The 15191-nt window shown below is 46.9% G+C and overlaps 1 long non-coding RNA gene across 1 annotated transcript; it reads left to right on the forward strand.

Moving 5' to 3' along the window:
• The first annotated feature begins 10426 nt into the window (after positions 1-10426).
• On the forward strand, positions 10427-12137 carry LOC106021239. Its single transcript, XR_001196562.3, has 2 exons — positions 10427-10761; positions 11768-12137. It is a non-coding gene; the product is annotated as an uncharacterized LOC106021239 (long non-coding RNA).
• Positions 12138-15191: the final 3054 nt, after the last annotated feature.

The raw sequence follows: 15191 nt of genomic DNA on the forward strand, positions 1-15191 counted from the left end.
GTAGCAGCACAGTGTGTGTGTGTGTGTGTGTGTGTGTGTGTGTGTGTGTGTATGTGTTTGTATGTGTAGGGAGAGGTAGGATATTAAATTACAATAAAACAATGATCAGAACAAAATGAACCTGGTACAGGCCTAGGGTAGAAAGCTATGGGAAAGGGTAAGCTTAACACAGAGGGACACCCCCCATGTTCTTGTTCACACCAGAATTCCAGGGAGGGAAGAAGTCATATGTCATCATGCAGCGTTTACAGCAACCAGCTTCATAAACTCTGAACTCTTGTCCCATTTGACGTGTGACTATCGCGTGTCTGAGCACTAGCGTAATTGACACAGGGGAGGCCTTGTGTGATGAGCGTTCCTCTTTGGTAGGAGCTCTGGCACAGCCAAGAAGAATATAGCATTCTTGTGAAGCACTGCGTGGAGAGGCAGAAATGGCTTTGACAGGGGAGGGAGCTCACTAGGGTAGGAATGTGTCCAGAGGCCTCAGCTCCAATTTGGATCCTACTGGCTTTTTTTTTTTTCCTGGTTAAACAATGTAAGAATTAGATTTTTAGGTCAGCCCCATAAAAGTTTGTGGGTGGGGCTGGAGAGATGGCTTAGCAGTTAAGAACAGAATGCTATTTTTCTAGAAGACCTGCATTCGGTTCCCAGAAACCATATCAAGGAGCTCATAATCACCTGTAACCCTAACTTCAGGGTGGCCAATGCCTCTGACCTCCACAGGCACTACACTTGCATAGGCACACCCACATACAGATATACACACACTTACAAATAATTAAAAACGTTTTGGAAAAGGTTGTTGATTAACCTTAATATAGGAAATACAATGATAAGATAGTAAGTAGTGTTGATTAACATTAACATAGGAAATGTATTCTCTGTCAGCTCCCCCATTATATAAATGGTGTGTGTTGGTTAACACTGACTATGGGGAGTTTGTCCCTGACTGGGAAATCAAACTGTAATTTGTGATGTTTCCAGGATCTAATTTTAACAAGAACTCTTAGACCATAGCAGAGTTTTAAACTGGGGACACAGCCTGTTTCTCTGTGACCCTTGTGGAATGCTGTAGAAATGAACCCAGCATCACCCAGGCCTGGCATTTCTTTGAGAATGAATGGTTGAAGTAGCTGCAATCCATATTAGGGCCCGATATGCAGAAGGCTTGGAATGTGTCGAGGCACATCACGCCTTTCACATTGGAAAGGAGTGTGTGGTGGGAGCGTGCGCTGTTGCCTGATGCACAGCCTTCATTTCCCCTCTCTCCTGCCTCCTTCAGGCTATATTAGGCTCAATCACAGATTCAGAAGGTGTTGTAGAATTTCTACCGGCATCAAGAAAAATGGGCTTTTTGAACCAACCCAGGCAATGCTAAAGTACATTAAGACCAGGAGGAAGAGCCGGATGTTGGTGGCCCACGCCTTTAATCCCAGCACTCGGGAGGCAGAGGCAGGCAGATGTCTGTGAGTTCGAGGCCAGCCTGGTCTACAAAGCAAGTTCCAGGACAGCCTCCAAAACAATACAGGGAAACCCTGTCTCAAAAAAAAAAAAAAAAAAAGACCAGGAGGAAGAGAAGGAGAGAAGGAAATGGGAGTAAGGGAGGAAACCAGGGTGAGCCCGACTCTGACAGACAGAAAGAGACATGCGCCATGCAATGCTTCGCTGTGCAGCAGGGAGCAGCAGGGAGGGAAGTGGACTGGAACACAGGGAGGTATGTCACTGGTGTTGGCTTTGTGCGGCTCACACAAACGTACGAACAATCGTATCTGCCAGTCCCCTCTTAAGAAACGCAGCATTTGCTGGGTAGTGGTGGCGCAACCCTTTAATCCCAGCACTCAGGACGCAGAGGCAGGTGGATCTCTGTGAGTTCAAGACCAGCCTGGAATACAAAGGACAGCCAGAGCTGTAACACAGAGAATAAAAACAAAGACCCCACAGCATTCACACGCCAAGTGGATTGATTGAAAGCATTTACTAAAGTGTCCTTTTGGATGGAAGCTCTTTCAATACATTTAAGCTTTCTGAAGGTAACATGAAAGGGGAGGCTGAGGCAGCCATTTCCTGGAGGATATGACAAAAGTATGTTTGAGATTTGCTTCTTTGAAGACTTGGAAAAGTAACATAGCTGCCCCACCCCACGCTCCACCCCCAAGCCTGGATACACTGCTACATGGTTTCTATGCTGGAGGTTGGAGGGCTGGAGGCTATGCTCCTTTATGACTGTAACGTAGCCACGGAAGAAAGAACTCACAATGCAGTATCATCAGCAATAATCTTCATTTGCTACTCCTGTCTTGTCCGCTAATCATGTGTTCTATGGCAGGTGGGTCGGGATCCTCAGATACATGTGCCCTCCTGTCTCTTTAGTCTCCTTCACTAAGAATAGTTATTCTCTCGGCTCTTGTAACTTTGAGGCTTTGATTACTGCATATGGATTTTATGCAAATGTCCCTTGGTTTGGATTTGTCTGATACAAATCCCTCCTGACTAGATGTAGGTCACGCGTCTTTGGCAGGAGCACCACAGAGGTGCTGCAGCGTCCTCCTTATGTCTTAAGGTGGCGAGTGATTCAGTGTGACCCGTTCCTTATGGGGACTTTCATTTTGACCGTTTGTAGCGTGGTGTTTGTACATAGGCTTCATTGTAAAGTTGCTACTTTCTCCTTTAACGTTTGTAAGAATTTGGGGTGGAGGTGCTCTGAAACTATGCCCATTTCACATTGCTGATTAGCTTTTCACCCACTGGCTTGCTGCCTGCAGATGCTGTGAATTGAAATACTTACACTTCTACTGATAACTGTACGATTGATTGTTTTTAGAAGTCCATCCTTTCTTCATTTGAGAGCTGGAATTTTACCGTGAGGAAAATCTCTCTTTCATTTTACTATCCTCATTCATACGAGCATGGGCTTGCATTACTATTTAACTCAATGACTACAAGGCGTTATTATCGTGGTGGGTGGGTACCCTTTCGAGCTATTTTGTCTTGTTTTTACACAGCCCCACTGTGAGTCTTTGGGGTGACTCTGCAGAGCTTAGTAGATTAGGGGTTCTTCACAGAGTCCAAAGACCTATGCTCATTGGCTTCCTTCGTTCCCAGTTGAATCTCCTTGAGGGAGTGGCCCTTCTGTTCTATAGCTTAAAATAGAGGTAATTAGTGCCTGGAACCGTCTGGAGTGGTTGTTGTGAAATTCAGGGGGAGATTATAATATACCTAACTCTAATTCCTAGAAATTTCTAGGATTGTTCCATGTACTGGTGTTTCATGATGGCCTCGTCAGTTGAGGAGATACCATGTGGATCACCTGTCTGCTTATTATGGCCTCGTCAGTTGAGGAGACACCATGTGGATCACCTGTCTGCTTACCTTGTCAGGAGCCTGAGTTTACTTCCATCCGGTAAGTATGTTCTTGAATGGCTCCTTCATGTCCCTGTGTCTGGTGTGAACACTGTGATGCTGTCCGTAGAGGTGCTCTGGACTGGAGGATGCAGAGATCAACACAGCAAAGTCATTTCCTGGGAGGGTGAATCCCCAGGCCCTCTGGCTCTGGAATGATGTCTGCTTTATCTTTCCTCCCTTGTAAAGCGCCATCCGCAGCTGGCCCCGAGCCTAACAAACCGATGAGGGAGGTGTGGGGAGGCCCAGGACTCCTGGCCGTGGCAGGGGAGTTGTGCAAAGGCAGGAATTCAGTCAGGAATGTCCCCGTGGCTTTTCCCAGGTGCAGGCGGCAGGTAGAGGTAAGGAAGACACGCAAAGTCAAATTCTTTTTCAACCTGGCTTCCCCAGCTAGATTGTCTTAAAGGGGTTTACGGCTACAGTGCCTGGCCTAGTGTCTCCTGCCATCTCCACATTCCCTCTCCCACAGCCAAAACCTTTGTTCAATTTTACTTTCAGTGCCCAGTTTTGCCCACCTACTGACCTTACCTGCTGACAGTCCTTCATGGGAAGATTGCCTCCAGTCCTCCCAACGCAAGGATTTAAAGGTACACTTGAAATTAATAACATGTGAATTAAACCCATCCAAAGGAAGCATGATGTGAATCTTCCTGATGAGAAAAAAAAATTCCTTAGAAAATAATCCAGGGTCAACTTTTCCTAGATATCTTTGATGATTATTGAAAAACAATGTAGAAAAAAAATTAAATCAAACAATTTATTCACATGCAACTACATTCAGGAAACGTTTCTAAAAAGAAGCATCAAAATGTTAAAAACCAATAAGATATGGTATTTGGTGTAAGTATGCATTTGAAATGACTTAGAGAGGCCTGGTCAGCTGGCTCAGCAGGTAAAAAACACCTGTCACCGAGCCTGATGACATGAGTTCAATCCCCAGAGCCCACACCTACACTGTAGATGGAGATAACTGACTTCTAAAAGTTGACCCTCGACCTCTACAGACATACAGTAAACTAATTTAATTGTTTTATTTTTTTTTTTTTGATTTTTCAAGACAGGGTTTCTCTGTGTAGCTCTGGCTGTCCTGAGATTAGCTCTGTAGAGCAGGCTGGCCTCGAACTCACAGACATCCTCTTGCCTCTGCCTTCTGAGTGCTGGGATTAAAAGCGTGTGCCACCACATACCTGGCCATAAATTTAAAAAAAAAATATTAAAGTGACATGGAGCCAAGCTTAGTGGTACACTTCTACAAATCTATAACTCAGCGGGCTGGCTAAAGCAGGGAGATATCCAGTTTGAGTCCAACTTGGACTATACAGTAAATTCAAAGTCAGGCTGGGCTATATAATAAAACCAACCTTACTTCAAAATAAGGTGAAATGCGTAGAATAAAAGGGAGTGAGGTGTGGGTTCCTCCACTCAGTCTGTCAAGGTCTTACCGTGACCTCTAGCTACAATGTGCAGTGAGCCCATATCCCAGAGGGCAAAACTAAAAAGGCTGAATATCAGAGTTTGACAGAGATGCAAGAAGTCCAGTGCTGAACTGTAGCTGTGGACCTAATTAGTCCCCTGTAAAAATAAACAGTTATCAAAAAAATGAAGCAAAACAAAATACAACAACAACAACTGGCTTTTGCACAACTGTAGAGGCCTTGCCCGAGGAGGGCGGACCCAGGATCTCTCTCCACCCTGGGCTCTGAGACTAGTGCATGGCCCTGGGCTTGAATTCCAGGTGTGATTTATTTAGAACACTACTTTCTGCAGAGTCCATAATCAAGGACTCAGCCTCTCTTGTGGCTGCTGTCTCCTCTGAGAGGAAGCAGGCCAGTCAGGTTTTGTGAGCTGGCAATCTCCCTCCTTGAAACATAATTGAGGCCCTGCCCTGGGGACTAGATAGAGAGAAAGACAGGCTTCCTTCCCAGTCCATTAGCAGGCCGGTCAGTAGCCTCTACCTTTAAGATTTCTACTCAAGAGAGGAACGCCGGAGGAAAAGGTATTTCCACTAAGGCAGGGAGTTACTTTCCCATGGTTACTATAACAAATGACTACAATCTAGACGGCTCAGCCCAACAGAACTTTATTCTCAAATAGTTCCATCATCTAGAAATCAAGTTGTCAGTAGAGTCAGGGGTTCTCTCCAAAGGCCATCACCAACAACCTTCTTTTGATTCTTTGTGCTTCATGATGGAATCATTCCAGCCTCACATCTGTCCTCACTTCCTGTCTCGTAAGGACACTTGTCACCGAGTGTGGGATGTGTCTAGTGATCTAGGATGATCTCATACAGGAAGTCTTATTTAATTACATATGCAAGTACCCTTTTCCAAATGAGAGTCTACCTGTATGTACTTGGACATGTCTTCTGAGAGGCCACCATTTAATCCACCACAGGTGACATGACTAATGGGCCCATTGGCCTTCCCTGAGTTCTAGTTGGGTGACAGTGGTTAGAGGGGACCCCTGTGGACAGTGTCAGCAAAAGAAGAGGTTTCAAGGAGATGTAGGAAGAGTCCACATGACCCTGCTGACTTGTCTAGAATCTGTGAATCTATAGGCTAGTGAGGGCCACTTTGAACACCCACATCTTTCTTCTTCCCAGGGATGAATATGTGTTAATAAGTTAGGTTTGGTTCTGCTGCAGTAACAAGTAAGTTTCCAAATCCCCTGATTCATAACACTTCAGGCTTTCTTGCCTGAGGTCCGACAGGTTGGCCACAGCCCTCTTCTAGGACTTTTTCACTCTACCGCCTGGCTGATGGAGAGATGAATCTGGGGTAGGACCAACCTTAAGGCAGCAAGAAGGGCTTTGGCTTAGGCTTCTATTGCTGGAAAAACACCATGATCAAAAGCAACTTGGGAAGGAAAGGGCTTATTACACTTTACAATTTACCATCTATTATTGAGGAAAGTCAGGGCAGGAGCCTGGAGGCAGGAGCTGATGCAGAGGCCACAGAGGAGTGCTGCTTGCTGGCTTCGTCTTCATGGCTTGCTGCTCAGTGTGCTTTTTTTTTTACACCCCAGGACCAGGGTTGCTACTACCCACAGTGGGCTGGGCTGCCCCACATCAATCATCAATCAAGAAAATGTCCCGCAGGCCAAACTGATGGAGGCATTTTGTTGATTGAGGCTCCTTCTCAGATGATTCTAGCTTGTGCCAAGTTGACAAAACTAACAAACCAACATGAACTCTCAATAAAGCCCGCACAGGTGCTGTGGCAAGAGCCTGCCTACCTGCTGAGATACCGTCTGGCTCCCCTCCTGCTTGTTCTCCCAGCTGTCTTAGGCAAGTTTCAAGTCCTGTGCTGTCTGCACGTTTTGGTCATATCCCCTGGCTTTCTCTTTGCCATTTCTAGACCTCCTGTGCTCTCTATTCCCCTTCTCCCAGGGAACTAAACCTTGGGTTTCATGCTGGTAACCTGCAGAACTGCTTTTGGGAAGTGCTGCTTTCCAAACAGAGCCTCAAGTGGCTGTCGGAATCAGTCATGTTCACAGCATCTGTGGGAAGAACACTTGGCTTCCGCATCGACTTAGACAGGCCTTGCCGAGTAGTCAAGGCCTCTTGCTTGAAGCTGATTAAGCAGAAGGGACTCTGGAGAGAAGCAAATTCAGTTTTTTGGCTCTGTGGGTCCACAACAAAGGACACTGCGAAGTCCTGAAACTGTAAGGAAATGACATCAGTTTAGTGTCCAACACAGAGGGACCATCTGGAGCCAGGAACCATAGCTTATATTGGAGTCCCAAAGGCTATATGAGCCCAGGAGATTAAGGACCAGGGTGTCTAATCTAATCTCTTTTTAACAGTTGATATCAGGATTGAGGTACATACAGTTCCTTGTGCCAAATAGACTGATCTTGTTTAATACAACTCCATCCAAAGCTTTCCCCTGAATCTTGCTTTTTTCAATGAGCTAATTTCTCTATTACAATCTACTTTGGGAAAGAGGGAGATGCTTGGGAAAGTTGCATTGCCTTTTAAAGCCACAGGGGTATCCTTTGGTGCATTCCTGCCCGGGCAATTATTACCTTCTGAGAGCCTGCCGAGCTGCCTCCTGCTTTCCCTTTGGTCTCCGTGGGGACTCATTATGTTTCTAGCAGGCAAGTATGAAATCGTGCAGTGCTGGCTTACCAGAAGGGTTTGCTACGGGAATTTCACAGACAGGACAGCTTCTGTCTTAAAGGAATTTACATCCCATGTAGCAGAATAGGGCATGATTGTGGCAGATGATAATAGGACTGCATTAATATTAAATGATGCCTGCTAGGCAGAGAACCAACGGATCCTAATAGCACAGATCCATTTATCACCTCCTCCCTGTGAAGCTTGGTTGGGGGACAGTGGTGTTTCCTCTTTACAAATTAGGAAAACACAGGCTCAGCATTTTGTTGTCCTGCAGAGGAGGAATTCTTAGCAAGATCCCTGAGTGCGGATGATTGGGGCTTCTTGAAGCTATCTGCTAAGGCAGGTAAATAATTGATTTGTTCTTGGGGGCAGGGTGGGTGTGATTTTCCTTACATTCTACAGTTTCTGTACCTGCCAGTGATTCAGAACCACTATGGTGGAGAGTCTACTCTTGTACACTAGTTAGTAATTATCATAGTTTGAATATAAATCCCCCCCCCAGTGGCTTATGTGTGGAAACCTTGGTACCCAGCTTTGCCAGCCCAGTCATTTGAGAAATTATTGGATTCTGAGGGTTCTAAGCAAACTGGTGGATTAATCCCCTGATGGATTAATACTATGATGGCATTATTGGGAGATACAGCCTTGTTGGAAGAAGCATGGGCCCCAGGAAAGTAAACTGTCTCCCTAGCCCTTCCTGTTTCTCTTTGCTTCCTAGTGGCCATCGCATGGCAGCCTCCTCTTTGCTGTGTCTTTCAGCCATGATGCCTCTGTCTTGCCATAAGCTTAAAGTAATGCAGTCAGATGACCTGGGTCTTGCCATAAGCTTAAAGTAATGCAGTCAGATGACCTGGGACTGAAATCGTGGAATCCATGAGCTAAAAACAAAACAAAGCAAAACAAAACAACCTAACTAAGACAAGACAAAAAATTTCCTCCTTTTAGATTGTTTCTTTCAGGCATTTTTATCATACTATTGAAAAGGCTAACACAGCAAGTGGGTCCCTATTGATGTTCAAGCCTACATCTCAATGTATTTTCTCTGGTTGCCAACCTTTATAGTAGTGGGCAAAACTGGAAGAACAACTTTTTTAAAAAGATTTGATTTATTTATTATGAATACAATATCCTGCCTCTGTATGTCTGCAAGCCAGGAGAAGGCACCAGATCTCATTACGGATGGTTGTAAGCCACCATGTAGTTGCTGGGAATTGAACTCAGGACCTCTGGAAGATCAGTCAGTGCTCTTAACCTCTGAGCCATCTCTCCAGCCCAAGAACAACTTTTGGAGGAGACATGTTTACATGTCTCCCTTTTCTAACTCTGCGCTGGAAAGTTGAAAGTGTTGCTTGATCTCAAATACCCCCATGTACAGTGGAGTTACTGTAGTGCAGGGTGGGAAGAAATCTCTAAAATCTTTAGGCTGTGCAGACAAGGAAACTGAGGCCCAGAGGCTGGCTCATGCCCAGATAATAAGTCAGTGACCGAGTCAGGCACCACACTTGTTCTTTTAAAGGACTTGACTCCAACCACAATTGGAACCTCTTGCCAATATTTCTTAGCAAATGACAGGACAATGTGACTCATTTTTGACATTATGCAAATGAAGGCAACAAGACTGAGTGCCCTTCTGTCCAGAGAGCAGGAAATGAAGGCTGTCTGGGACCGTATGGTCCCAGGGACATACAGTGTCACAAGGGAGGTCTGGAAGAACCCGGCCTTTGTTCCCTTGTCTTCCCTCAGCTATTCTCAGCCATGGCTAGCAGCATTGGCACCCAACCTACACTCCCAGCGGCAACCAGGGAGTCTCATGAGGACATGTAGGTTGGTCGTGCTCTCTATAGAACTGCCAGCAGAGAGTCCTTCCCTTTCAACCTTGCCCCCAACCCCACGCCAAAGCAGCATTTGCACTCCCTGGAAGAGATGTTTCGAGCCAATTGGTCCTTCCCTCCCCTAGGAAGCAGAGTCATGTGCCACAATGGGCCTTATAGTTTGTGTCAGAGAAGTGCTGAGCTGATGCTGTTGGAGTTTATTGGGTTTTGTATTTCAGCTCCTTCCCCACTTACAGGATGACCTCATCCCGGCTGCAGTGTCCTCAACCCAGGCTGTTCCTGTGAGCGTCAGTCTTTGTGCTAGCCTTGTGAGGCAGGGGTCAGTTATGGAAACTCTCCCAGCTCTGGCTTCCTTCAACTAGGCAGAACAGAGTTTCACCAGAGTGAGTTATAGTGGGACAGCCCAGAAATGAAGGAGTTTCTAAGGAGGTTAGTACCTTCCAGAGAGTAGGCAAGCTAGGGGAGCTTTTAGAGTCATTAGACACAAGAGGAAACTGAGGCAGGTGGGGGGGTGAGGAAGTAAAGGCTATGGGGCCACAGAGGCAGGTGGCTGCAGCTGGACGACAAAGACTGGAAACTGAGCCTTAGTGCTGATTTGGTACACTCTGGGTCACACACCTGTCTTTTGAGATGTCTTCATAGACCACAGCTTGTTTTTAAATTGTACTGCTGGTTAATGTAGAGATCCCCCAAGGTGTGTGTGTGTGGGGGGGGGTGTCAAAGACTAAGAGCTGGACAGCTGGCTCAGTGCTTAAGGGCCTGAGTGCAGTTCCTAGCACCCATAGTGGCAGATCATAACCATCTGTAACTCCAGCTCCAGAAGAGCGGATGCTTTGGCCTGGGACACCTGTACCACATACACATATGTACACACAGACACATAGATATGCATAATTTAAAATAAAAATATTTTTAAGAACCGAAGGATGAAAGATGTTGAACAACTTCTCAGGTTCTTTTTTGAATACACTCTCCCGGTGGTGGGTTGGGGTGGGGTGGGATGGGGTGGGGTGAAGGGCCCCCTTCCTTTCCAGCAGAGCCTTCACTGTCTCCTTCGCTTGAGTCATCTGGACACAAGCCAGCCTGGCACCCAGGCTTCTGCTATGAGTTGGCTGTAACAGGCTATCCATGCAGAGGGTCCACTGCCGCTCTTGTGGAACCAAGTTCTCTTTATCACCTGCCACTAGAGACTTCCCTTGCCCCTCCCTTCCCGGCTCCAGCCTGGGTGTTGTGCAAGAGCCAGAGGAATTTGTGATAATGGAGCCACATGCCCAGGCCCAACCCAGGCCCAAGGAACTTGACCTGAAGCGGGAGGGTAAGCAAGAACCTCCTAGCTCCCAGGCCAGAAGGGTGGCCAGCAGCCACAAGGAAACTCCTAGTCCTTCTGAATGCTGCCAAGAAGAGGAGGTTTGCATTCTTATTTATAGCTTTGCGCTTGCAGAGGGGGGAGAGCTCGATCCTTCTGGAGCTTGGCACATGCATGATTCATTTCCCCCGGGAGCTGCGGGCCGAGGCAGGGCGTGCGCTCCGGCAGCCTCCGGCCAGCCGCACACTCCAGCCTGCTCGTTTATTTATGGTGCTTTATCAGGGGCTGTGCACGGCGGCGATAAAGTTTATGAAAAGAGGCGGCGTCTCCGGCGGCGGGCTGGGCCCGGGCGCTCCTTTCCCACACTGATTAGGATCAGCCGGGGCTTTGGAAGCGGCAGTTAAGGATCAGGGTGCTGGGACCTGGCTCCCCTTCCTGCCGCGCCCAGCCTGGCCGGCTGCTGGCCCGCGTGGGTGGGAGGTCCGCGCTGTGACCCGGCACGGGGCGGGCGCAGGGCAGCCTGGAAATCCAGCGCCCAGATCCTAATTGACGACGTGGAACGGGACTCAGGCGCCATTTCTCCTCTGAATGTGGCAACTCTGATCGATCCCGTGGGTTTACTTTTCCACCTACCGGTTCTTTCCCTGTGTGTTTGCTCTCCCGATGCGTTTGAGCCCATCCCTTCGCAGACTCTACTGTGAGAACGCCTTTAATAGCTTGCAGAGATAAATTCAGGATTAGTAGCTCCGGTCTGGCCCCTCTCAAAGTCACAGAGGGTGGATTACAGAGTAACCACAGCCTAGGGTTATAAGGCCCCAAAGCAGGCGCAGAGGCTGAAGATTGCCCTATCCTCACTGAATGGCTTAGTCTGTGGTGACCTCAGGGAGGTGCCATTCCTAGCCAGAACATTGCACTAAGTGATATAATGTGACTCAGAAAGGCTGTGGCTGACCTTCAGTGGGACCTTAGAAGCAGGAGATGTGCTTCAGTGGTAGAGTCCTGTCTCAGGGTTGATCCCCTAGTACCACCCTCAAAAAAGTAACCTGAACATCAGCAAATAGTAGCAGAGCCCACTCACTGGACCTCTGAATTCCCTGACCTCTCTAGTAACGAGAATGCAGTCCACAGGACTGCCATCCTGCCTGGGAAAGTCACCAAGGTGTCACCATCTTGAAAGGAAGGGCCATGCCTTCACTGTCATGTGACTGGTTTAGTATCACCTATGAGATCTGATGGGATGTTTCCAGGAGACAACTCAAGAAGGAAGACCCGCCATGAATGTGACCTCCATCCTACGGGCTGGAGGCCTGGACTGAGTAAGAAGGACATCGCAAGCTAAGCCCTACTGTTCGTCTTTCTCCATTGCTTGGTGAGATGCAAGGTCACCGGCTGCCTTGCACTCCCGATGTCAAGCCTACCTTGCTGTGGTGACATTCCTTCAAGCCAAGTGCTGAAATGAACCCTTGTGTTGCTTGTGTGCGTGCGTGTGTTTTGTTATTTTATCACAGCAAGAAGACATATAACAACACAAGTAGATGTTCACTAGACGCAATGGTGGGAAGGTAGGATTTCAAGCAGATGTTCACTAGACGCAATGGTGGAAGGTAGGAGTTTCAAGCAGAACAAACCCTGCCCAGAACTGGCTCTCGGGGCAAGCTACTTTCACCTTCCACTTCTCCAAGGGATGGGGTGACAGAAGGGCAGAATGGGGTTGCCTTCACAGCCTATTTCCTTGATCTGGAACCTTCTGCTCACAGCTACTGAAATTCCACTATTGCAACAATCTAATAACAACCCAATCTCCAGGCTGGAGAAATGACTCAGCAGTTAAGAACCCTGGCTGTTCTTCCTTAGAACCCAGGTTCAATTCCCAGCACCCACATGGCAACTCATACCTGTCTGTAACTCCAAGATCTGACACCCTCACACAGACACACATGCAGGCAGAATACCAATGCAAACTAAATAAAAGTAAATTATTTAAAAAAGAAAAAACCCAGCCCTGATCTCCTCCTGTCCCTCTCAGATGCACTCCTTGTCTCCCAGACTGAGACTGAAGTCAGTCCTTCCTTTTGCCTCCCTCATACCAAACCTGCCTCTCAGCCTGAGAGCTCTGTGAGGTTGGGCTCCACCTGCCTGTGCTACTAGACTGCCTGACACAGTCCTCTTCACACTTGCATTGGCCCCAGATCTGGTTTGCTATTCTGCACTCACGAGGTGCTTAGTAACTGTGTTTGGTGAATACATAGGGGCGTGGTGTTGGGGGAGGGGATGACTTCTCATCTCACAGATATCTTATTTATTATCCCTTTATGAATTTCAAAACCAGGCAGACTCAAAATGATCATTCGTGTCTACACCAGGGAAGGCCTAGACCACACTGTCAAGAGAAGACAAAGACCTAGCAACCAGGCTGGCTGAGGCTAAGTAACCTAAGCTGCCAGCCCTTAAAACCCGCCAGACATGAAGCAGGATTAGTCGCAGGGCCTGGACCTAGCGACGAGTCAACAAACGGAAGTCGTGTTGCCCTAGTTATGGGGGAGAATGTGAGGGCTTCCAGCCAGGCCAGTCATTGCACAATCCACCTTGAATGCAGGGAAGCATTCCATGGAGCAGGGCATGCTGGACATTTGACTCTACCGGGTACACCATCAGCAATAGGTGCTTTCCGGGTCCTTTGCTAGCGGGAGTTAGGACTGTTTTGTTCTTTGTTTTCGTTTTTTAAAACTAGATTTTTAAAGACAATTTAGAAAAGCAATACACAAATATACTTTTAAAAGTAGAATGAGTGGCTGGAGAGATGGTTCAGCAGTTAAGAGCACTGGCAGCTCTCCCAGAGGACTGGATATCAATTCCCAGCACCTACATGGTAGCTCGTGAATGTAACTCCATTCCCAGAGCATCTTGATACCCTCTTTTGGTCTCTGTACCAGGTATGAAAAAGGCACAGATATGCAGACAAAAGATTCATAAAAGAAAAAGAAGGGTCAGTTTGGATTTAAGAGGAGTCAAGCCCTAAATAAAATTAAATAAAATTTTAATTCAAATAATTCCAGTGCTTGGGAGGTAGGGGCAGGCTTCTGTGATCTCTATGATGAGTTCAAGAATAGATTGGTTGGTCTGCATAGCAAGTTCTGGGTCAGCCAGGGCTACAGAGTGAGACCCTGCCAAAAAAACAAAAAACAAACAAACAAATAAAAAACCCAAAGAGGTAAAAAGGGTATACAAAGAGAATTCTACTCCCAGTCACATACAGCTTAATTAATCATCTCCCTTCCTTCAAGGTACAGTCATCACTGAGAACTTTTTAAAAGCTGGGAATATAGCTTTGTTTGTAGAGTGTTTTCCTAGCAGGAGTGAAGTCCTGGGTTCAAGTTTCAGGTCCATGTAAGATCAAGCACAGTGATACACACCTGTCACACCAGCACTCAGGGAATAGAGGTAGAAGGGTTGGAAATTCAAGGTCATCCTCAGCTATATAATGAGTTTGAGGCAAATGTAGGCTATGTGACACACCCCTTCCTATCCCCCCAATAATAATTTTCAAAGATCTAATATACACACACACACACACATACAATGCTTTGCATTTTTATGACAATCTCAAAAGGTTACTATGAGCCTATGAGCCGGGCGGTGGTGGCGCATGCCTTTAATCCCAGCACTCGGGAGGCAGAGGCAGGCGGATCTCTGTGAGTTCAAGGCCAGGCTGGACCGACAACCTCCAAAACAATACAGAGAAACCCTGTCTCGTAAAAACCGGAAAAAAAAAAGGTTGCTATGAAGTTAATGCATTTGTAGGCAATGTTTACCTGATGTTCATTGGTTTCTAAAAATGAGGATTAGGGTTCATGGGTTTGAAAATTGTAGAATTGGTCTTGCCTATTCTGAATGATGCTAAGTATCAAGACAGTGTGGACTACTATGCTCTGAGCCTCTCCTGTACTACCTAGACAAGGCTGAAGCAAAGACAGTGGAAGAAAGATCCAAGGAGTCATGGTTGGTCACAACGTGGATAGATACTGCTAACAGGCTGTCAGGATGGCTCACAGGAAGATGACTGAGGCTGATACAGCAATTATTTAGTGGGTAGATGCTCACTGAAGTATGTATGAGTGCTCTGCAGTTACTCTGCTATATCGTGTTTGGGTGAGCAGGAGTCATGGGGATGAGTAGAGGAGGTAAATTGTCCTCATGCAATGACAAAGGAGAAGCTCCTCTGTAGAGCCAGTGTCCAGCCAGCATCATTTAGTCCAGAGAAGGAAAGAATACAAAGAGGCTTAATGACTGAGGCATAGCAAAGAAAGTTCAATTCACTTAGGTTCTCAAGGACCAGTGACCTCCTAGAGGGGACTATATACCCCATGATCTTCCTAGAGCAAAGGCTGTCTAGGCCCAGGAGTTTTCCAAGTATCCCCAAGGTATCCCTGAGGATACCCTATGGGTGCTGTCCAGTCTTTTTCCCTACTGTGTGGTGGTCCAGTATCAGAGCTGCCAGCTCTACCCCTCCATGCCACAAGACCTCACTAGG

The sequence above is a fragment of the Mesocricetus auratus genome, unplaced genomic scaffold (genome assembly GCF_017639785.1).
Source record: "Mesocricetus auratus isolate SY011 unplaced genomic scaffold, BCM_Maur_2.0 Super-Scaffold_100008, whole genome shotgun sequence".
In the NCBI taxonomy this organism is placed as follows: domain Eukaryota; kingdom Metazoa; phylum Chordata; class Mammalia; order Rodentia; family Cricetidae; genus Mesocricetus; species Mesocricetus auratus.